Genomic DNA, 24,568 nt, shown 5'->3' on the forward strand with positions numbered 1-24,568 from the left:
AAAACCCAAAAAGCCTGACCCTCTCTGGAAGTTGCTGAAGCCCTGCTTGGGATGTTTATCCTACATTGGCTATTGGTTGAGACACAGGGCCCTCTAGCTTGGTATTTCAGGGTGGGCAATTGAAAATGTGAATTGGGTCATGTTAAAGGTAATAATGCATTTAGGTTATAGTTTTGATATTGATATTGATATTGATATGTGTGAATACACCACATCAAAAGCTTGATTTTTATTGATTTTTACAAACACAATATTATCACCTCTCAGAATGTTGCTTGTTTAGTAAAGTTGGATCAAATCTGAATCAATGTTTCGCAAGATCACATCATGATTAATTTGCATTTTAAATAAAATAACTGTTTGTCACATGCGCCGAATACAACTGGTGTAGACTTTACCGTGAAATGCTTGCTTACAAGCCCTTCCCAACGATACAGAGTTTAAAAAGAATAATACAAATAAAATAGTAACACAAGAGCAATACAAAATAAAATACAAACGAAAAATACAAACGAATGGAGAACCGAATATCATAGCATAGTAGGCCTATAATGTTACTGTTACACAAAAAAACACCTAATTTCTCATGAGATTTTAGGATGGTTAGCTGAAACTGAATAGTAAAAAAACAAAAGTGGGATGCACCAAAACTCAGAGCGTGCCAATGGTAGGATATGCTTTGATCGAAACAAAATACAAGGCTAATAGTTTGTTAACACCATCTGCTCTAGTACTACTTAACTCAGGAAACAGTAATTCAAGAAAATCTAAATTACCATGAAACTGATTGAGATCAATCAAATGATTGGCATGGAGATGCAGTTTGGACGTTTCACTGGTAAAACTTGAATAATTATCATTCACTATTGACAGTGATGGCCTATTTTGACATGAGGTAGCCTATGCCCAATATGGTGTTTGACGTTATTAAAAATATTACATTTGATTTAGACAATATGTGTGGGTATAGGCAGACGTTGCAATTGGAGTATGCATTTTATGCATATTATATAATGGTGGGCTGGCTATTCAATTGGCTACATCTGACAGTACAAACTTTGATTGATGACATAATTAGCATTTTTCTGCGTTCAGACACCTTAAAAAATAGCACACCACTGACTGGTAAACTGGATTCTTTATGGCCTCCTACTGAGACCTGACAGAAATACAATTTTGCACAATCAAAAGCAATTCCTACTATAATGTAAATTGGCGTGATCCTGACTTCAGGACAGTAGCCTATGCAGTAGTCTATGCCCCTCTTTCTAGAACACTCTTGAAATGTTTGGGCGAAGAAAAATGATTTGGAGAATGCGGGCATCGATCCCGCTACCTCTCGCATGCTAAGCGAGCGCTCTACCATTTGAGCTAATTCCCCAGTTGGCAACATTGGCTCAGATTAGGCTCATATACTACGCAGTTATATTGGCCCCACCAGTGGTTATTATTTCGTATCCTGCTAAATTATAGTCTATAATAACAACATGCACACAAATCCACACTGGTTGAATTAGCTAATAACATTACATTAGCTACAATTACAATGTTTGCTTTTGGACAACATTGCTAGGCTAAGTTTAATGAGTTTTATGCTATTGAGTGGAACTATCACTGCATTTCTGAAACATTGTGTACCTGCTGGCACAATTTACCATGCCAATGTGACAGCAAATGCAACATTGTAGCACTGTTGTTCCCTGACTGTACCCCGAATGACAGCCTACATTGTAGTAAGATAGGACAGTGAATTGCTCTGCCGCTCTCTGATAGTGATTATCATCATTATACTTAAAATGAGTGGGACAGTCTAACTAGCCCAGTCCTGCCCAGCGTCAGCAGTTCCCCTGCATTGACAAAATGAAACAGCCATAGGGCAGGAGACGGCAAGCTAACTGCAGGATAGAGAGAGAGGATGAGTCAAGTACTGCACCATATCATTAAAAGCCCAGCTGGAGCAGACGACATACGGCATATATAACTTCAGACAGACACAGTATTCTTGAAGAGATAATAATGGTAAGTGGGGGGATGGGTTGCCTCTGTGTCTGCGCATCATGCGGTCTTTTTTATAACTGCATGGGATATTACTGTAGCCTGCAGTAACCTTGAAGAGTTTCTACAGTACTGTAGCCTACTATTGCAGTACAGTGCATGATGAGGAGGAGAGTGTCGCATGTAGGGTTATTTGTTCAAAATGTGGTCAGCAGCATATTTGCATGTTCCTGTTATAGTCTATATAGATAATTAAAATGTATAATATTGCAGAGGTGCCTAAAAAGGAATGTATTCTGCTGCAATAACCCTTTATTACATGAATTATATTATTGTTTACTTTTTTAAACATCTAAACATGTGGAGGCTCTGTATGACATTGTATCCATATACAGTACCAGTCAAAAGTTGACACACCTACTCATTCCAGGGTTTTTATTTATTTAGACTATTTTCTACATTGTATAATAATAGTGAAGACATCAAAACTATGAATACAATTACATTTTATTGGTCACATACACATGTTTAGCAGATGTTATTGCGGGTTCAGCGAAATGCTTCCTAGCGCAAGTGAGTAGTCTTCCATTATTAAAGTGGCCAGTCTATGTATTTAGGGCAGCAGCCTAAGGTGCAGGGTTGCGTAACCGGGTGGAAGGCAGCTAGTGATGGCTATTTAACAAGTCTGATGACCTTGAGATAGAAGCTATTTTTCAGTCTCTCGGTCCCAGATTTGATGCACCTGTACAGACCTCTCCTTCTGGTTGATAGCGGGGAGAACAGGCCGTGGTTCGGGTGGTTGATGTCCTTGATTATCTTTTTGGCCTTCCTGTGACATCGGGTGCTCTGCGGTTGCGGGCGGTGCAGTTGCTGTACCAGGCGGTGATACAGCCCGACAGGATGCTCTCAATTGTGCATCTGTAAACGTTTGTGAGGGTTTTAAGGGCCAAGCCAAATTTCTTCAGTCTCCTGAGGTGGAGTTGTTGTTTCCTGTCTTCACCACCTGGGGGTGGCCGTCAGGGAGTCCAGGACCTAGTTGCACAGGGCGGTGTTCAGACCCAGGGCTTCGAGCTTAATGATGAGCTTGGAGGGTACTATGGTGTTGAATGCTGAGCTAAAGTCAATGAACAGCATTCTTACATTTGTATTCCTCTTATCCAGATGGGATAGGGCACTATGCAGTGCGATGGCGATTGCATCGTCTGTGGATATATTGGGGCGGTAAGCAAATTGAAGTGGGTCTAGGGTGTCAGGTAAGGTAGAGGTTATATGATCCTTAACTAGCCTCACAAAGCACTTCATGATGACAGAAGTGAGTGCAATGGGGCAATAGTCATTTAGTTCAGTAACCTTTGCTTTCTTGGGTACAGGAACAATGGTGGACATCTAGAAGCAAGTGAGGACAGCAGACTGGGACAGGGAGAGATTGAATATGTCCATAAACACTCCAGCCAGCTGGTCTGCACATGCTCGGAGGACGCGGCTAGGGATGTCGCCTGGGCCGGCAGCCTTGTGAGGGTCAACACGCTTAAATGTCTTACTCGCGTCAGCCACGGAGAAGGAGAACCCACAGTCCTTGGTAGCAGGCCGCGTCGGTGGCACTGTGTTATCCTCAAAGCGGGTGAAGAATGTGTTTAGCTTGTCTGGGAGCAAGACGTCGGTGTCCGCGACGTGGCTGGTTTTCCCTTTGTAATCCGTGATTGTCTGTAGACCCTGCCAAAAAAGGTAGTGTGCCTGAGCTGTTGAATTGCGACTCTACTTTCTCTGTACTGACGTTTTGCCTGTTTGATTGCCTTACGTAGGGAACAACTACACTTTGAATTCGACCATATTCCCAGTCCCCTTGCCATGGTTAAATGCGGTGGTTCGCGCATTCAGTTTTGCCCGAATGCTGCCATCCATCCACGGTTTCTGGTTTGGGAGGTTTTAATAGTCACAGTGGGTACAACATCTCCTATGCACTTCCTGATGAACTCAGTCACCGTATAACACACATGGAATTATGTAGTAACCAAAAACGTGTTAAACAAATCAAAATATATTTTATATTTGAAATTCTTCAAAGTAGCCACCCTTTGCCTTGATGACAAATATGCACACTTGGCATTATCTTAACCAGCTTCATGGTGTAGTCACCTGGAATGAATTTCAAGGAACAGGTTAAAAGTTATTGAAAGTTAATTTGTGGAATTTCTTTCCTTCTTAATGCGTTTGAGCCAATCAGTAGTGTTGTGACAAGATAGCGTTGGTATACAGAAGATAGCCCTATTCGGTAAAAGACCAAGTCCATATTATGGCAAGAACAGCTCAAATAATTAAAGAGAAATGACAGTCCATCATTACTTTAAGACATGAAGGTCAGTCAATAATGAACATTTCTTTGAACGTTTCTTCAAGTGCAGTCGCAAAAACCATCAAACGCTATGATGAAACTGGCTCTCATGAGGACCGCCACAGGAAAGGAGTTACTTCTGCTGCAGAGGATAAGTTCATTAGAGTTACCAGCCTCAGAAATGGCTGCCCAAATGTGACCAACCACCTTGATTCGGTCTTATGTAGCAAAATTTGAACTTGTGTTTATTGGATAAAAGCAGAGACAGAGCTACAAAATGGAATTGCATACACTGCATTTGAGGGACAATGGGAAAGTAATTCTGCTTTGAAAGTTGATAAACTTGTAACTTCACTTTTGAGAATATGGCCTTTGAATGTTTTGGTACCTACTGGAGAGCTCTTCTTTGTTTCCACCCTTTCAACATCGTTCACACCCTCTTAAATATTAGCCCCACCCATCTCTAAGGGTTTATCCGAGAGTTCTGTCCTAACAACAACAGTCAAGCACCCAAGCTAATTGGCTAACGTTGGCTAGCTTGCTATCTACTTCCAGACGCAAATGAGAGAACAGCTCACTGACCATTTTACTCACCTAGAACGGCTGGTTCGGCTGTTTTTATGTTATCCAGAGCATTGGTGACTGCAACTGTGCTGCTGGCAACAATTTCGGCTTTTTTGCCAACGTTTACTAACACCGGCCATATTCAATGGGTGTTTACAGTTAGTAAATTCATCAGTTATTCTGCGCTCTGGCACACTCAGACAAGAGTGCTCTGAAATCGGAGTAGATAGCCAAAGCGAATTTACCAGCTACGTCTATCAACAGTTGTCGCAGTGATATTCTATTGAAATGGACACTTCCATAGTGGAGTCTTTTGTTAAGACATGTAGCTAACTAGCTCGCTAAACAATGAACCATAATCCCCAACTCATGACGTTAGTACCCTGCATGAATCTGCAGGTAGCTAACCAACCAGGTTCAATGTTGGCTAGCTAACATTAGGCTATAACTAGCAAAGCAAATGGCTCAGATACAAATAATTAGACGATACATATAATGTAAGCTAGTGAGCCAGCCAGCTAATGTTAGCTAGCTAGGTAACAGTGCACTTTAACTTGAAAGGTAAACAACTTCCTGTCAAAATTATAAACATGTAATATATGAAAATGTAGCTAGCTAGACTATCTTACCCGTATATCTCATAGATGGATGCGTCTCCCTGTCACAGATGCCATTGTTGCCCTTAGTTTGAAGATGTAAACCGGCAGACATGTGTTTCTCCATCTCATTAGCTATCATACTCTATTCCTCTGATTTCAAAATTTGGTCCTCCAGAAAGTGGAGAGCAACACTTATGCAGTTCTACTACACAATGCATTTAAAAAAAATCAGTGTTAGACAGGATTAGCTACACATACAGACCAGCTCAAATAGACAGAAGTGTGCTATATGGAATTCCAATCCGAACTCATCTCTCGGCATGTCCAGCCTACTCATTGTCGCAGCCAATCATGGCTAGTGGGGAGGTTGCTCTTTTTTTATGTGGCTAAACCAACTAGGCTCGTAATTTAACAATTTTATTTGTATTTACAGATGACATACAAGTCTGTTATTAAGGCACATGAAAGTTCACATTCCAGAAGGCATTTCTGCTGTTCAGAGGAGACTGCATGAATCAGGCCTTCGTGGTTGAATTGCTGCAAAGAACCACTACTAAAGAACACCAATAATAAGAAGAGACTTGCCTGGGTCAAGAAACATAAGCAATGGACATTAGACTGGTGGAAATCTGTCCTTTGGTATGATGAGTTCAAATTTGTGAGACGCAGAGTAGGTGAATGGATGATCTCCGCATGTGTGGTTCCCACCGTGAAGCATGGAGGAAGAGGTGTGATGGTGTGGGGGTGCTTTGCTGGTGACACTGTCAGTGATTTATTTAGAATTCAAGGCACACTTAACCAGCATGGCTACCACAGCATTCTGCAGCGATACGCCATCCCATCTGGTATGCACTTAGTGGGATAATAATTTGTTTTTCAACAGAACAATGACCCAACACACCTCCAGGCTGTGTAAGGGCAATTTGACCAAGAAGGAGAGTGATGGAGTGCTGCATCAGATGACCTGGCCTCCACAATCACCTGACCTCAACCCAATTGAGATGGTTTGGGCTGAGTTGGACCGGCAGAGTGAAGGAAAAGCAGCCAACAAGTGCTCAGTATATGTGGGATCTCAAGACAGTTGGGAAAGCATTCCAGGTGAAACTGGTTGAGAGAATGCCAAGAGTGTGCAAAACTGTCATCAAGGCAAAGGGTGACTACTTTGAAGAATCTAAATATAAAACATATTTTGAGTTGTTTAACACTTTTTTGGTTTCTACATAATTCCAATATTTCATAGTTTTGATGTCTTTACTATTATTCTACAATGTAGAAAATAGTAAAAATAAAGAAAAACCCTTGAATGAGTAGGTGTCCAAACTTTTGACTGGTACTGTATGCGTTCTACTGTACAATGAAGTTGAACTAATACTTCACCATATTCCAACCTTAACCTACATACACAGACTTAAATGCCCCCTTGGTCAAACCAATTGGTCGAACTAATTGTGTAATACCATTTCTGAATTACTTAATTGAGCAGCTTCATCACCTCGCTCTTTCTCCTGGGGTTATAACTTAGTGCCAAGTCCGGTGACATTATAAGCCCTATTCTGCATTGTACCTTGCTATATCACATGGTGCAATGCACTCTCTTACCACTGCATAATATAGCACATGATGTTCAGTTGCAGAATTGCTCATTAGTCATGTCCTAAACAAGATAGGAGTTGGTCCATCCTCCATGTTATATAGGCTAGCCATTTCAGGCCTTAGGAATGCCAAGCAGCACCATTGGGCACCACCATAACTCAAACGTGTCCCTCTCTCCCTGCCTCCCTTGCAGCTCTCCTCACAGCCCCTGTTCCTGGGGACAGTGACCTGCTTGGTTCTAAACTTTGTCCTCTCTGTGACCTCCCTCCCTGCTGATGCTGAGAAGGGAAGGAGGAAAGTTGTTCATGTACTCGGTAAGATCTGACTTTGTCTCTATCCCCATCCTACACATATTGCTTCACTACATTCCGAGGTACATAGGCTATAACAATCCATCTTTCCAGAAACAAGTCTCTCACCGTTGCCGCTTGTTACAGACCCCCTTCAGCCCCCAGCTATACCCTGGACACCATATGTGAATTGATCGCACCCCATCTATATTCAGAGTTCGTACTGTTAGGTGACCTAAACTGGGACATGCCTAACACCCTAGCAGTCTTTCAATCTAAGATAGATGCTCTCAATCTCACAAAAATTATCAAGGAACCTAACACGTACAACCCTAAATCCATAACCATGGGCACCATCCTGACCAACTTGCTCTCTAAATACACCTCTGCTGTCTTCAAACAGGATCTCAGCGATCACTGCATCATTGCCTGCATGCGTAATGGGTCCGCGGTCAAACGACCACCCCTCATCACTGTCAAACGCTCTCTAAAACACTTCAGCGAGCAGGCCTTTCTAATCGACCTGGCCTGGTTATCCTGGAAGGATATTGACCTCATCCCGTCAGTAGAGGATGCCTGGTTGCTCTTCAAAGGTGCTTTCCTCTCCATCTTAAATAAGCATGCCCCATTCAAAAAATGTAGAACTAAGAACAGATATAGGTTGCTTTGTTCACTCCAGACTTGACTGCTCTTGACCAGCACAAAAACATCCTGTGGCGTTCTGCATTAGCATCGAATAGCCCCCGCGATATGCAACTTTTCAGGGATGTCAGGAACCAATATACTCAGTCAGTTAGGAAAGCTAAGGCTAGCTTTTTCAAACAGAAATTTGCATCCTGTATCACTAATTCCCAAAAAGTTTTGGGACACTAAAGTCCATGGAGAATAAGCATTTTTCCACGACTTTTGTTTTACATGCTTTCCACCTGCCTACCCCTACCCCGGCCAACATCTCAGCACCCCCTGCAGCAACTTGCCCAAGCCCCCCCCCCCCCCGCTTCTCCTTCACTCAAATCCTGACAGAGCTGCAAAATCTGGATCCCTACAAATCAGCTGGGCGAGACAATCTGGACCCTCTCTTTCTAAAATAAATCGCCAAAATTGTTGCAACAGCATTACCTGCCTATTCAACCTCTTTCGTATCGTCTGAGATCCCCAAAGATTGGAAAGCTGCTGCGTTCATCCCTCTCTCTAAAGGGGAGACACTCTAGACCCAAACTGTTATAGACCTATATCCATCCTGCCCTGCCTTTCTAAAATCTTCGAAAAGCCAAGTTAATAAACAGATCACCGACCATTTCGAATCCCACCGTACCTTCTCCACTATGCAGTCTTGTTTCCGAGCTGGTCATGGGTGCACCTCAGCCACGCTCAAGGTCCTAAATGACTTCATAACCGCCATCGATAAAAGACAGTACAGTGCAACCGTCTTCATCGACCTGGCCAAGGCTTTCGACTCTGTCCATCACCGCATTCTGGTTGGCTGGCGATTTGTTAGATATGCTGTCCTTACAAACCACATAGCATATCATTACACCAGTATGTACTGGTATGTTAGCTAGCTACCTAACATTAGTTGGCTATTTATAAATCAAACTTGCCAGTATATTAACAATAGGATATCTAACTAACTACCCAACTTTTATTTACTTGATTATTCCCGTCATTCTTAGCTTAGCTAAATGGTATAGTCATTGTGCGTTCTCAATGGACATTCGGGTGCTTTTGTAAATTTGCTCTGGCTATCTACTCTGATTTCAGAGCACTCTCGTCTGAGTGTACCAGAGCGCAGAATGAATTTACGAGCGCTCAACACCGGTTGAATATGGCCGGTGTCAGTAAACATCTGCAAAAAAGCATAATTAAATTGTTTCCAGCAGCACAGTTACAGTCACCAACGCTCTGGATAACATGAAAACTGCCTAACCAACTCTGCTAAGGCGAGTAAAATGGTCAGTGTGGTTTCATTTGTTTCTGGTAGTAGATAGCAAGGTAGCCAACGTCAGCTTTGGTACATGACTGCCCAGCCAGAACGTTCAAATCAACCCTACTCCTCGGCCCGAGGAGTTTACAAACGGACAATCTGACAATGCTCTGAATTTATGAGTGCACTCCAGATTGAATTTAAGAACACACCCAAAGTCGTAAAATGTCTAACTAGTAATTTTTTAGGCTAACTAGCTAGCAAGAGGTTGCATAGCAACAGCATCAACTTCTGGTAGACAGGCAAAGAGCTAGTACATTCAACTGAAAGGATACCGTTCGGTTACAGTATAATAAAATGAACTAATAGTATATAGTATGTAGTATATACTCATTAAGTATGTAGTATACAGTATGTTAGTACGGGTATTCGAACACAGCTCAGAAGTTCTTTCTTCAATGATGCAGTGCCAGGGACACAGAACAAGGCTTGCTGGGGTCTGGTCTTGATGATGAAACACACATCTCTCAGGTGACACGTCTCCTCACCCCTTTGGATTCACAGGGGAAACAATAGGCTTTGTAGAGAGAAGAAGATAGGCTTTGTGGATCTTCCTTGCTCACATACTATCTAATTATACACTTTCACTATCCTGATATTTTAACTAAAGTTTGGGTGGTTCCAATAACTGTAGCAGTAGTCCCTATATACAGTGTATTTGGAAAGTATTCCGACCATTTGACTTTTTCCAGATTTTGTTACGTTACAGCCTTATTCTAAAATGGATTAAATCATTTTCCCCCCTTTATCACTCCACACACAATACCCCATAATGACAAAGCAAAAACAGGTTTTTAGAAATGTTTGCAAATGTATTACAAATAAAAAAAATGGAAGTATTCAGACCCTTTACTCAGTACTTTGTTGAAGTACCTTTGGCAGCGATTACAGCATTGAGTCTTCTTGGGTATGATGCTACAAGCTTGGCACACGTGTATTTGGGGATCTTCTCCCATTCTTCTCTGCAGATCCTCTCAAGCTCTGTCAGGTTGGATGGGGAGCGTCACTGCACAGCTATTTTCAGGTCTCTCCAGAGATGTATGATCGGGTTCAAGTCTGGGCTCTGGCTGGGACACTCAAGGACATTCAGAGACTTGTCCCGAAGCCACTCCTGTGTTGTCTTTGGCTGTGTGCTTAGGATCTTTGTCTTGTTGGAAGGTGAACCTTTGCCCCAGTCTGAGGTCCTGAGCGCTCTGGAGCAGGTCTTCATCAAGGATCTCTCTGTACTTTGCTCCGTTCATCTTTCCCTCGATCCTGACTAGTCTCCCAGTCCCTGCCACTGAAAAACATCCCCACAGCATCATTCACCGTAGGGATGGTGCCAGGTTTACTCCAGATGTGACGCTTGGCATTCAGGCCAAAGAGTTCAATTTTGGTTTCATCAGACCAGAGAATCTTGTTTCTCATAGTCTGAGAGTTCTTTAGGTGCCTTTTGGCAAACTCCAAGCGGGCTGTCATGTGTCATTTACTGAGGTGTAGCTTCCGTCTGGCCTCTCTACCATATAGGCCTGATTGGTGGAGTGCTGCAGAGGAACTCTGGAGCTCTGACAGAGTGACCATTGGATTCTTGGTCACCTCCCTGACCAAGGCCCTTCTTCTCCGATTGCTAATTTTGGCCGGGCGGCCAGCTCTAGGAAGAGTCTTGGTGGTTCCAAACTTCTTCCATTTAAGAATGATGGAGGCCACTTTGTTCTTGGGGACCTTCAATGCTGCAGACATTTTTTGGTTCCCTACCCCAGATCTGTGCCTCAACACAATCCTGTCTCGGAGCTCTGCGGACAATTTCTTCGACCTCATGGCTTGGTTTTTGCTCTGACATGCACTTATATAGACAGATGTGTGCCTTTCTAAATCATGTCCAATCAATTGAATTTTTCACAGGTGGACTCCAATCAAGTTGTAGTAACATCTCAAGGATGATCAATGGAAACAGGATGCAGCTGAGCTCAATTTCGAGTCTCATAGCAAAGGGTCGGAATACTTTTGTAAATAAGGTATTTAATTTTTTCATTTTTATAAATTTTTTCATTTTGAAAAAATCTGTTTTGGTTTTGTCGTTATGGAGTATTGTGTGTAGATTGATGAGGGGGAAAAGGTATTTAATCCATTTTAGAATAAGGCTGTAACATAACAAAATCTGGAAAAAGTCAAGGGGTCTGAATATTTTCCGAATGCACTGTAGGTAAAGTACAGGTACAGGTCAGCTCAAGGGTGTCAAATTCGGTCTTCAATAAGGTCTGGAGGGGCGCACCGAATTTTTTCCCCCCTTGCCATTAAAATGTGCAAAAAATTGTCCTCTATCCATCTTTAATGGAATTGTCAATGCTCCCTGACTAGCTTTCATTTATGTGATTATTAGCGAGCTGGACACAGTCAAAAAACGATGTGAATGTAGGTCCATTATAATTTCTACAGAGTTTCAATTTGGTTTTAGTCATTTTAAAGTATATTGAGTTTTTTTCCCTGCCAAAGAATACAAAAAATTAAATAATTATTATGATAATGTTTTACTCAAACCACCTGCAGGCCGGACTGGACCCCCTTGCGGGACCAGATCATTGAAAAACATAAGTCCTCCCAACCTTACCTCTCCTGACCATTCTTCTTCCTTTACTCTCCCTCTTTGTGTCCAGAGGATGACACTGGGGCAGTGATCGTTCAAACCGCCCCTGGTAAAGTGATCACCCACCGGGGAGGCTCCATCACCCTGCCCTGCCGCTACCACCACGAACCCGAGAGCTCTGACCCCAACCGCATCCGCATCAAGTGGACCAAGGTGACGGATGCACTGGTGTTTGAGGACGTGTTTGTGGCGTTGGGCCTCCAGCAGAGGGTGTTCGGGTCATACCGGGGTCGTGTGTCCCTAGAGCAGAACGGACCGGGGGACGCATCTGTCATCATCCACAACGTCACTTTGGAGGACTACGGACGCTACGAGTGCGAGGTCACCAACGACATGGAGGACGATACGGGATTTGTCAACCTGGATCTTGAAGGTCAGGGGTTAAGGTTGAAGGGTTCAAATCAAATCACATTTTATTTGTCATATGCTTCGTAAACAACAGATGTAGACTAACAGTGAAATGCTTACATATGGGCCCTTCCCAACAATGCAGAGAAAAATAATTATAACATAAGGAATAATTACACAAATCAAATCAAATCAAATGTATTTATATAGCCCTTCTTACATCAGCTGATATATCAAAGTGCTGTACAGAAACCCAGCCTAAAACCCCAAACAGCAAGCAATGCAGTTGTAAAAGCACGGTGGCTAGGGAAAAACTCCCTAGAAAGGCCAAAACCTAGGAAGAAACCTAGAGAGGAACCAGGCTATGAGGGGTGGCCAGTCCTCTTCTGGCTGTGCCGGGTGGAGATTATAACAGAACATGGTCAAGATGTTCAAATGTTCATAACTGACCAGCATGGTCAAATAATAGTAATCACAGTGAACAGGTCAGGTGTCACGCCCTGACCTTAGAGAGACGTTTTATTTCTCTATTTGGTTAGGTCAGGGTGTGATGTGGGGTGGGCATTCTATGTGTTGTGTTTCTATGTTTTGGCCGGGTATGGTTCTCAATCAGGGACAGCTGTCTATCGTTGTCTCTGATTGGGAATCATACTTAGGCAGCAAATATTATAAATATTTGTATATTTATAAAAGTAATATTTATCGAACAAAAATAACATTTATTGTGTAACTGGGAGTCTCGTGAGTGCAAACATCCGAAGATTATCAAAGGTAAGCGATAAATTGTATTGCTTTTCTGACTTTCGTGACCATGCTAATTTGGGACTAGCTGTTCTAGCATTGATTGATACACTCACAAAAGCTTGGATTTCTTTCTCTGTAAAGCATATTTTCAAAATCTGACACGATAGGTGGATTAACAACAAGCTAAGCTGTGTTTTGGTATATTTCACTTGTGATTGCATGATTATAAATATTTTTAGTAATATTTTGCGCTCTGCAATTCAGGGGTTGTTTAGGAAAATGATCCCGTAAAAGGGATCCGTAGTGCAGAGAAGTTAAATAAAGAATCATGAACACGTACCACGCTGCACCTTGGTCCACTTCTTCCGACGAGCGTTACATCAGGGTTCCATAGCCGCAGGCAGAACAGTTGAAACTGGAGCAGCAGCACGGCCAGGTGGACTGGGGACAACGAGGAGTCATCATTCCAGGTAGTCCTGAGGCATGGTCCTAGGGCTCAGGTCCTCTGAGAGAGAGAAAGAAAGAAAGAGAGAAAGAGAGAATTAGAGAGAGCATACTTAAATTCACACAGGACACCGGATAAGACAGGAGAAGTACTCCAGATATAACAGACTGACCCTAGCCCCCCGACACATAAACTACTGCAGCATAAATACTGGAGGCTGAGACAGGAGGGGTCAGGACACACTGTGGCCCAATCCGATGATACCCCCGGACAGGGCCAAACAGGGAGGATATAACCCCACCCACTTTGCCAAAGCACAGCCCCCACACCACTAGAGGGATATCTTCAACCACCAACTTACCATCCTGAGACAAGGCCGAGTATAGCCCACAAATATCTCCGCCACGGCACAACCCAAGGGGGAGCGCCAACCCAGACAGGAAGATCACGTAGGTGACTCAACCCACTCAAGTGAAGCACCCCTCCTAGGGACGGCATGGAAGAGCACCAGTAAGCCAGTGACTCAGCCCCTGTAATAGGGTTAGAGGCAGAGAATTCCAGTGGAGAGAGGGGAACCGGCCAGGCAGAGACAGCAAGGGCGGTTCGTTGCTCCAGAGCCTTTCCGTTCACCTTCACACTCCTGGGCCAGACTACACTCAATCATATGACCTACTGAAGAGATGAGTCTTCAGTAAAGACGTAAAGGTTGAGACCGAGTCTGCATCTCTCACATGGGCAGGCAGACCATTCCATAAAAATGGAGCTCGGTAGGAGAAAGCCCTGCCTTCAGCTGTTTGCCTAGAAATTCTAGGAACAATTAGGAGGCCTGCGTCTTGTGACCATAGCGTACGTGTAGGTATGTACGGCAGGACCAAATCGGAAAGATAGGTAGGAGCAAGCCCATGTAATGCTTTGTAGGTTAGCAGTAAAACCTTGAAATCAGCCCTTGTCTTAACAGGAAGCCAGTGTAGGGAGGCTAGCACTGGAGTAATATGATAAAATGTTTTGGTTCTAGTCAGGATTCTAGCAGCCGTATTTAGCACTAACTGAAGTTTATTTTGTGCTTTATCCGGGTAGCCGGAAAGTAGAGCATTGCAGTAGTCTAACCTAGAAGTAACAAAAGCATGGATTAATTTGTCTGCATCATTTTTGGACAGAAAGTTTCTGATTTTTGCAATGTTACGTAGATGGAAAAAAGCTGTCCTTGAAACAGTCTTGATATGTTCATCAAAAGAGAGATCAGTGTCCAGAATAACGCCGAGGTCCTTCACAGGTTTTATTTGCGACGACTGTACAACCATCAAGATTAATTGTCAGATTCAACAGAAGATCTCTTTGTTCCTTGGGACCTAGAACAAGCATCTTTGTTTTGTCCGAGTTTAAAAGTAGAAAGTTTGCAGCCATCCACTTCCTTATGTCTGAAACACAGGCTTCTAGCGAGGGCAATTTTGGGGCTTCACCATGTTTCATTGAAATGTGTCATCCGCATAGCAGTGAAAGTTAACATTATGTTTTCGAATGACATCCCCAAGAGGTAAAATATATAGTGAAAACAATAGTGGTCCTAAAACGGAACCTTGAGGAACACCGAAATTTACCGTTGATTTGTCAGAGGACAAACCATTCACAGAGACAAACTGATATCTTTCCGACAGATAAGATCTAAACCATGCCAGAACTTGTCCGTGTAGACCAATTTGGGTTTCCAATCTCTCCAAAAGAATGTGGTGATCGATGCTATCAAAGGCTGCACTAAGGTCTAGGAGCACGAGGACAGATGCAGAGCCTCGGTCTGACGCCATTAAAAGGTAATTTACCACCTTCACAAGTGCAGTCTCAGTGCTATGAGGGGGTCTAAAACTAGACTGAAGCATTTCGTATACATTGTTTGTCTTCAGGAAGGCAGTGAGTTGCCGCGCAACAGCTTTTTCAATTTTTTTTGAGAGGAATGGAAGATTCGATATAGGCCAATAGTTTTTTATATTTTCTAAGTCAAGGTTTGGCTTTTTCAAGAGAGGCTTTATTACTGCCACTTTTAGTGAGTTTGGTACACATCCGGTGGATAGAGAGCCGTTTATTATGTTCAACATAGGAGGGCCAAGCACAGGAACCAGCTCTTTCAGTAGTTTAGTTATAGGGTCCAGTATGCAGATTGAAGGTTTAGAGGCCATGATTATTTTCATCATTGTGTCAAGAGATATAGTACTAAAACACTTGAGTGTCTCCCTTGATCCTAGGTCCTGGCAGAGTTGTGCAGACTCAGGACAACTGAGCTTTGGAGGAATATGCAGATTTAAAGTCTGAGTCCTTAATTTGCTCTCTAATGATCATGATCTTTTCCTCAAAGAAGTTAATGAATTTATTACTGCTGAAGTGAAAGCCATCCTCTCTTGGGGAATGCTGCTTTTTTGTTAGCTTTGCGACAGTATCAAAAATACATTTTGGATTGTTCTTATTTTCGTCAATTAAGTTGGAGAAATAGGATGATCGAGCAGCAGTGAGGGCTCTTCGATACTGCACGGTACTGTCTTTCCAAGCTAGTCAGAAGACTTCCAGTTTGGTGTGGCGCCATTTCCGTTTCCAATTTTCTGGAAGCTTGCTTCAGAGCTCGGTTATTTTCTGTATACCAGACAGCTAGTTTCTTATGACAAATGTTTTTAGTTTTTAGGGGTGCAACTGCATCTAGGGTATTGCGCAAGGTTAAATTGAGTTCCTCAATTAGGTGTTTAACTGATTTTTGTCCTCTGACGTCCTTGGGTAGGCAGAGGGAGTCTGGAAGGGCATCAAGGAATCTTTGGGTTGTCTGAGAATTTATAGCACGACTTTTGATGCTCCTTGGTTGGGGTCTGAGCAGATTATTTGTTGTGATTGCAAATGTAATAAAATGGTGGTCCGATAGTCCAGGATTATGAGGAAAAACATTAAGATCCACAGCATTTATTCCATGGGACAAAACTAGGTCCAGAGTAGGACTGTGGCAGTGAGTAGGTCCGGAGACATGTTGGACAAAACCCACTGAGTCGATGATGGCTCCGAAAGCCTTTTGGAGTGGGTCTGTGGACATTTCCATGTGAATATTAAAGTCACCAAAAATTAGAATATTATCTGCTATGACTACAAGGTCCGATAGGAACTCAGTGAGGAACGCTGTATATGGCCCAGGAGGCCTGTAAACAGTAGCTATAAAAAGTGATTGAGTAGGCTGCATAGATTTCATGACTAGAAGCTCAAAAGACAAACTTCATTTTTTTTTGTAAATTGAAATTTGCTATCGTAAATGTTAGCAACACCTCCGCCTTTGCGGGGTATATGGTCACTAGTGTAACCAGGAGGTGAGGCCTCATTTAACACAGTACATTCATCAGGCTTAAGCCATGTTTCAGTCAGGCCAATCACATCAAGATTATGATCAGGGATTAGTTCATTGACTATAACTGCCTTGGAAGTGAGGGATCTAACATTAAGTAGCCCTATTTTGAGATGTGAGGTATCACGATCTCTTTCAATAATGGCAGGAATGGAGGAGGTCTTTATTCTAGTGAGATTGCTAAGGCGAACACCGCCATGTTTAGTTTTGCCCAACCTAGGTCGAGGTACAGACACGGTCTCAATGGGGATAGCTGAGCTGACTACACTGACTGTGCTAGTGGCAGACTCCACTATGCTGGCAGGCTGGATAACAGCCACACTATACACTATTTCATTGTGGAGCTAGGGGAGTTGGAGCCCTGTCTATGTTCGTAGATAAGATGAGAGCACCCCTCCAGCTAGGATGGAGTCCGTCACTCCTCAACAGGCCAGGCTTGGTCCTGTTTGTGGGTGAGTCCCAGAAAGAGGGCCAATTATCTACAAATTCTATCTTTTGGGAGGGGCGGAAAACAGTTTTCAACCAGCGATTGAGTTGTGAGACTCTGCTGTAGAGCTCATCACTCCCCCTAACTGGGTGGAGGCCAGAGACAATTACTCGATGCCAACACATCTTTCTAGCTGATTTACACGCTGAAGCTATCTTGGACTTGGTGACCTCTGACTGTTTCATTACACAACGAGTAATGATAACTTGGCTATATACACGGTGTACCAGTACCGAGTTGATGTGCAGGGGTACGAGGTAATTGAGGTCGACATGTACATATAGGTAGGGATAAAGGGACTAGGCAACAGGATAAATAATAAATGGTAGCAGCAGCATATGTGATGAGTCAAAAGAGTTAGTGCAAAAGGGTCAATGCAGATAGTCCGGATAGATGTTGGTTAACTATTTAACTAGCAGTCTTATGGCTTGGGGGTAGAAGTTGTTCAGGGTCCTGGGGGTAGAAGCTGTTACCTACAAGGGCGCCGAAGGAGATGGCCGCCATTTTACGATCCCGTAACCAATTGTGCTATTGAGTATGTTTTTTGCGTTATTTTGTACATAATGTTTCTGCCACCGTGTCTTATGATCGAAAAGAGCTTCTTGATATCAGGGCAGCGATTACTCACCCTGTTCCTGAGGAATTCTTCTTCTTCAACAAGTCGGATGGGAAGGATTTACTCCAGACACCCGACAAGGCCCTCATCCCCGTCATTGGCAGAAGGAAAAGACGGAGGTATATCATGGACGACGGTCCGGGTGCCTTGTAAGGATCCGTCGCCGAGAGGGTAATCTACCTTCATAATCGATAATAAAATAGACAAACTATGAGCATGTATATATCCTACCAACGGGACATTAAAAACTGTAATGTATTATGTTTCACCGAGTCGTGGCTGAACGAAAACATGATTAACATAGAGCTGGCGGGTTTTAAGCTTTTCCGGCAGGATAGAATAGCAGCCTCTGGTAAGACAATGGGAGGCGGCCTATGCATATTTGTAAACAACAGCTGGTGCACGAAATCTAAGGAAGTCTTGAGGTTTTGCTCATCTGAGGTAGAGAATCTCATGATAAGCTGTAGACCACACAATTTACCAAGAGAGTTTACATCTATATTTTTCATAGCTGTCTGTTTACCACTGCAGACCGATGCTGGCACTAAAACCGCACTCAATGAGCTGTATACAGCCATAAGCAAACAGGAAAATGCTCATCCAGAGGCGGGGCTCCTAGTGGCCGGGGACTTTAATGCAGGGAAACTCAAATCAGTTTTACCTCATTTCTATCAGCATGTTAAATATGCAATCAGAGGGGAAAAAAACTATAGACCACCTTTACTCCACACACAGAGACGCATACAAAGCTCTCCCTCACCCTCTATTTGGCAAATCTGACCATAATTCTATCCTCCTGATTCCTGATTACAAGCAAAAACTAAAGCAGGAAGCACCAGTGACTCGGTCAATAAGAAAGTGGTCAGATGAAGCAGATGCTAAGCTACAGGACTATTTTGCTAGCACAGACTGGAATATGTTCCGGGATTCTTCTGATGACATTGAGGAGTACACCACATCAGTCACTGACTTCATCAATAAGTGCATCGATGACGCCGTCCCCACAGTGACCGTACGTACATACCCAAACCAGGCAACATCCGCACTGAGCTAAAGGGTAGAGCTGCCGCTTTCAAGGAGCGGGACTCTAACCCGGAAGCCTATAGGAAATCCCGCTATGCCCTCCGACGAACCATCAAACAGGCAAAGTGTCAATACAAGACTAAGTTTGAATCGTACTACACCGGCTCTGACACTCGTCGGATGTGGCAGGGCTTGCAAACTATTACAGACTACAAAGGGAAGCACAGGCACAACCTGCCCAGTGACATGAACCTACCAGACGAGCTAAATTACTTCAATGCTCGCTTCGAGGCAAGTAACACTGAAACATGCATGAGAGCACCAGCCGCTCCGGACGACTGTGTGATCACGCTCTCCATAGCCGATGTGAGTAAGACCTTTAAACAGGTCAACATTCGCAAGGCCGCAGGGCCAGACGCATAACCAGGATGTGTACTCCGAGCAGGCGCTGACCAACTGGCAAGTCTCTTCACTGACAACCTGTCCCTGACCGAGTCTGTAATACCAACATGTTTCAAGCAGACCACCATAGTCCATGTGCCCAAGAACACTAAGGTAACCTGCCTAAATGACTACCGACCCGTAGCACTCACGTCTGTAGCCATGAAATGCTTTGAAAGGCTGGTCATGGCTCACATCATCACCATTATCCCGGAAACCCTAGACCCACTCCAATTTGAATAATGCCCAAACAGATCCACAGATGATGCAATCTCTATTGCACTCAACACTGCCCTTTCCCACCTGGACAAAAGGAACACCTATGTGAGAATGCCATTCATTGACTTCAGCTCAGCGTTCAACACCATAGTGCCCTCAAAGCTCATCACTAAGCTAAGGACCCTGGGACTAAACACCTCCCTCTGCAACTGGATCCTGGACTTCCTGACGGGCCGCCCCCAGGTGGTAAGGGTAGGGAACAACACAGCCGCCACGCTGATCCTCAACACAGGGGCCCCTTAGTGGTGCGTGCTCAGTCCCCTCCTGTACTCCCTGTTCACTCATGATTGCACTGCCAGGCATGACTCCAACACCATCATCAAGTTTGCCGATGACACAACAGTGGTAGGGCTGATCACCGACAACGATGAGACAGCCTATAAGGAGGAGGTCAGAGACCTTGCCGGTGGTGGTGCCAGGACAACAACCTCTCCCTCACCGTGATCAAGACAAAGGAGATGATTGTGGACTACAGGAGAAGGAGGACTGAGCACGCCCCCATTCTCATCGACAGGGCTGTAGTGGAACAGGTTGAGAGCTTCAAGTTCCTTGGTGTCCACATCACCAACAAACTATCATGGTCCAAACAATCCAAGATAGTCGTGAAGAGGGCACGACAAAGTCTATTCCCCCTCAGGAGACTGAAAAGATTTGGCATTTGTCCTCAGATCTTCAAAAGGTTCAACAGCTGCACCATCGAGAGCATTCTGACTGGTTGCATCACTGCCTGGTATGGCAACTGCTCTGCCTCTGACCGCAAGGCACTACAGAGGGTAGTGCGTACGGCCCAGTACATCACTGGGGCCAAGCTTCCTGCCATCCAGGACCTCTAGATCAGGCGATGTCAGAGGAAGGCCCTAGAAATTGTCAAAGACTCCAGCCACCCTAGTCATAGACTGTTCTCCCTACTACCGCACGGTAAGCGGTACTGGAGCGCCAAGTCTAGGTGCAAGATGCTTCTAAACCGCTTCTACCCCCAAGCCATAAGACTCCTGAACAGCTAATCAAAGGGCTACCCAGACCCCCCTTTTACACTGCTGCTACTCTCTGTTTATAATCTATGCATAGTCACTTTAACTCTACCTACATGTACATATTACCTCAATTAACTCAACTAACTGGTGCCCCCACACATTGACTCAGTACCGTTACCCCCTGTATATAGCCTCTCTTGTTATTTTACTGCTTCTGTTTAATTATTTGTTATTTTTATTTTAAAAAATTTACTGAACTTTTTTTTCTTCATAACTTCTTAAAGCATTGTTGGTTAAGGGCTTGTATGTAAGCATTTCACTGTAAGGTTGTACCTGTTGTATTCAGTGCATGTGACAAATAAAAATGTATTTGTTCAGGGTCCTGTTGGTTCCAGACTTGGTGCATCGATATCGCTTGCCATGCGGTAGCAGAGAGAACAGTCTATGCCTTGGGTGGCTGGAGTCTTTCACAATTTTGTAGGGCCTTCCTCTGACATCGCCTGATATAGAGGTCCTGGATGGCAGGGAGCTCGTCCCCAGTGATGTATTGGGCTGTACTCACTGCCCTCTGTAGTGGTTAGAAGGGTTATGTGTGGTGTAAGACCTCAGTCAAAATGTATTTGAAAATGTAACAGGCAGAATGGAGTTAGTGTTTCTCAGCTTTCACAACATTAGTAACTTGTCCTCATAGTTCAGTATCTCTCTCTCGCTCTTTCCTCCAGGTGTGGTGTTCCCCTACTACCCACGGGTGGGGCGCTACAAGCTCAACTACCACCAGGCTGAGGATGTGTGTAAGGAGCAGGATGCCATCCTGGCCTCCCATGCCCAGCTCCACAAGGCCTGGCTAGAGGGCCTGGACTGGTGCAACGCAGGCTGGCTGGAGGACGGCTCCGTCCAGTACCCCATCTCCCACCCCCGGGACCAGTGTGGCCGCAAGGACACCGCCGCAGGGGTACGCAACTACGGCTACAGACACAAAGAGGATGAGCGCTACGATGCCTTCTGTTTCACCTCCAACCTCAATGGTGAGTGTGTGGTGTGTGTGGGGTCCTTTCAATGCTTACTTTTCTTGAGCAGATGAGATATATGAACATTGATTGGTGACGGGTAGATTCCCCAGATATCTTTCCACCGTATTGCCTCTGCTCTGACTATACAGTGTTTTCAGATCTGTGCAGACGAAGGGAAGGAGATGAGGCAAGGTGTATTGAGATGCAGCCAGAGTCCACAGCAGCGATCGCAGCCTGTCTCTGATCTCTGCCTGTGATCCCCTAACCTTGTGTGTGATCCCCCACCCTCTTAAAAGGGCCACAGGGTTTTCTAGCTGTGCTTTTATCTCCTCTCCTTTGATTTCCATCAACACTTCCACACAGCCGTGGCAGGGGGAGAAGCCTAGCCTGGTTCTAGGGCTCAAAACACATTTGGGAGCACTGCTGCTACACTGCTGCTCTACTGTACAAGAACTCGTCATGACAGAATTATCCATCTGCTACCAGGGAATTGAAACATTCAATTTTGAGAATCTTGATTTATGGGTACAGCCGTTGAGTGCTACGGTAAGATTGTGACTCAGTCGGCAAAGAAATAACAACATTGGATGCATTCGGAAACAAAATAGATTTTCAATCTTTTTCTTCTCCCGAGACTGAATAAAAGTAATGATTTTCTTCCTGTGAACATTAAAGTAAAAGTCATTTTGTCAACAATATCTGAGCATCTGCCTAGTTAAATAAAATTAAAACAAATCTGAACTAGAGAAAATAAAGTACACAGTAGCCATAGTCGAACATTAACCTGCTACTTCATAGTGGAGACCTAGCAGTCTTTTCATTGCAGTGAGTTAATTACAGTCAACAGACATCTGGCCTGAGATGTGGGCTATCTTCAGGAGTAATGGTAGGGGATACTGTTGCACTGACCAGCTGGAAGATATTAACACAGTAGCCTTTGGGGAAATATGAGACAATATTCCTCCCTAACAGGCATCAGCCACATAAACAAACGCAAAATCGATAGCCAAGTGTAAGGCTGCTGGCAGCCGTTCTGTGGTAGAAAACTACCCTGTGTTTTCTAGGGTTGCTTTTTTATTTCTCTCTGTAAAAACTTAACTCAGCTTCATTTTTGCTCAAATACTTTCTGCAATCATGATTCCAATTCTGTAAATTCTGGTAGGCGAGAAGTCTTCCCAGTGCAAGATGAAAGTAGAAATTGAAGTATTTTACTGTCCACCGATGCTGTATTGCTTTTCGATTTTGAGCAGCTGCCCAGACGGATGTTTGGTTGATTAGAGATTGGGAACACATTCTGCAGGCGAGGTATCAGACTGGTCTAGGCCATAAGAACTCAGGATCTCTCCCCTCAGGGAATCTGCTGCTGTCTCATGTGGTTCTCTGTCTTTCTTTCTCTGTCTCACACCCCTGGCAATTTATTTCCTTGTTTATTCTGGCTCCCTCTGTCTGTTTCTCTCTCTCTCTCCCCCCCACCCCTCCTCTCTCCTCCAGGTAAGGTGTATTTCCTGAAGCGATTTAAGAAGGTTAACTATGCTGAGGCAGTGAAGGCGTGCCTGCGTGACAGCTCGGTGGTGGCCAAGGTGGGTCAGCTCTATGCTGCCTGGAAGATCCAGCTGCTGGATCGCTGTGAGGCCGGCTGGCTGGAGGACGCAAGTATCCGCTACCCCATCGTCAACCCACGCACCCGCTGCGGAGGGCCCCAACCGGGGGTCCGCCACCTGGGCTTCCCCGACTTGAAGTTCCGCCTCTACGGGGTTTACTGCTTCCGCAAGAACCAAGAGAATGTTAATGTTGATGTAGTTAAGCTGACACAGCACCCAGGGAAGAGCAGTAAGGACATCCCCATGAACACCACTACCACCAGAAACATCTAGAGAGAGACTGAGAGGAGGGTTTATTAGGATCACTCTTGCTACAACATAGCTCCATCCATTGCTTTAACTAAACAATGTTGCTGAACATTACTGACAAGATATGCTAATTTGCAGCAGGATTCACCAGAAAGAGAAGGTAACAGCGTGGTTCAGTTAGGGGCGGAATCTTTATCTCCGTGATTTCTCTTGTTTTAAATGAGGTGGCAGTCATGTTGAGGTTGGTTTGTGCGCCCACCATTGTCTCAGAGAGGCTTAGCTAGTAAATGCAGCAGATCATCATTTCTCAGGCACATCAGGATTAGAAAAATGAACGCCATTGTTTACTATGTGTCTATTAGAGACATGGCGAGAGACCACAGGCATGATGGGGGCTCAGACTTCACAGTGTGTTCTGTTCTCCATGTGGCTTCATTTCTGGAGGAAAAGGTCCTTTGCTAAAAGCACTCGACTTTAAGCAGTGCCAGCCGCAGAGAGTCACATTAATTAGCGGGCTGTGGAGACAGAGACAGATAATATACTATGTCTGTCTGACTGTAATGAATGCAGCGCATTAAGCGAGCCCCTGATAAGCAGATACTGATGATGAGCTTTAAAGCAGACTACTATCATGCCTAATCTATCTGCAAATGTTGCCAGGTGCCAGCATGATGCCCAAGCTTTGCCTGGCATGGCAGAGCACTGCTTAGAGGTGCCCTTTGAGTTCTACTGCGCCCCCAGTCGTCCGCCTCTATCCGGTTGCCATGTTTGGGTAGAGCCATCTGAAATGTTTCTCCTCAGTAACTAACTAAGTACTGGCAACCGTACCAGAGCTCAATAAACATAGTGAATGTTGCACTTTTAATTAGATATATTTTATGACGAAATGGTTAGTCTATAGCAAGCATGTTTTACCTGGAGCTAATTTTAGTAACTGAGGCTGATCTAACTGAACTATGTTATAGCTGCTTTAATAGCTGCTTGATTACCTCATGTTTCTATGC

At 44.1% G+C, this 24,568-nt stretch overlaps 1 non-coding gene and 1 pseudogene across 1 annotated transcript; one reads left to right on the plus strand and one right to left on the minus strand.

Annotated features, from left to right (window-relative positions):
* LOC120053180 overlaps nt 1–24,297 on the plus strand; it is a 72,383-nt pseudogene extending 48,086 nt beyond the window's left edge.
* trnaa-agc lies at nt 1,309–1,381 on the minus strand. Its single transcript has one exon. It is a non-coding gene; the product is annotated as a tRNA-Ala (tRNA).
* Nucleotides 24,298–24,568: the final 271 nt, after the last annotated feature.

Source organism: Salvelinus namaycush, chromosome 9 (assembly GCF_016432855.1).
Source record: "Salvelinus namaycush isolate Seneca chromosome 9, SaNama_1.0, whole genome shotgun sequence".
NCBI lineage: Eukaryota > Metazoa > Chordata > Actinopteri > Salmoniformes > Salmonidae > Salvelinus > Salvelinus namaycush.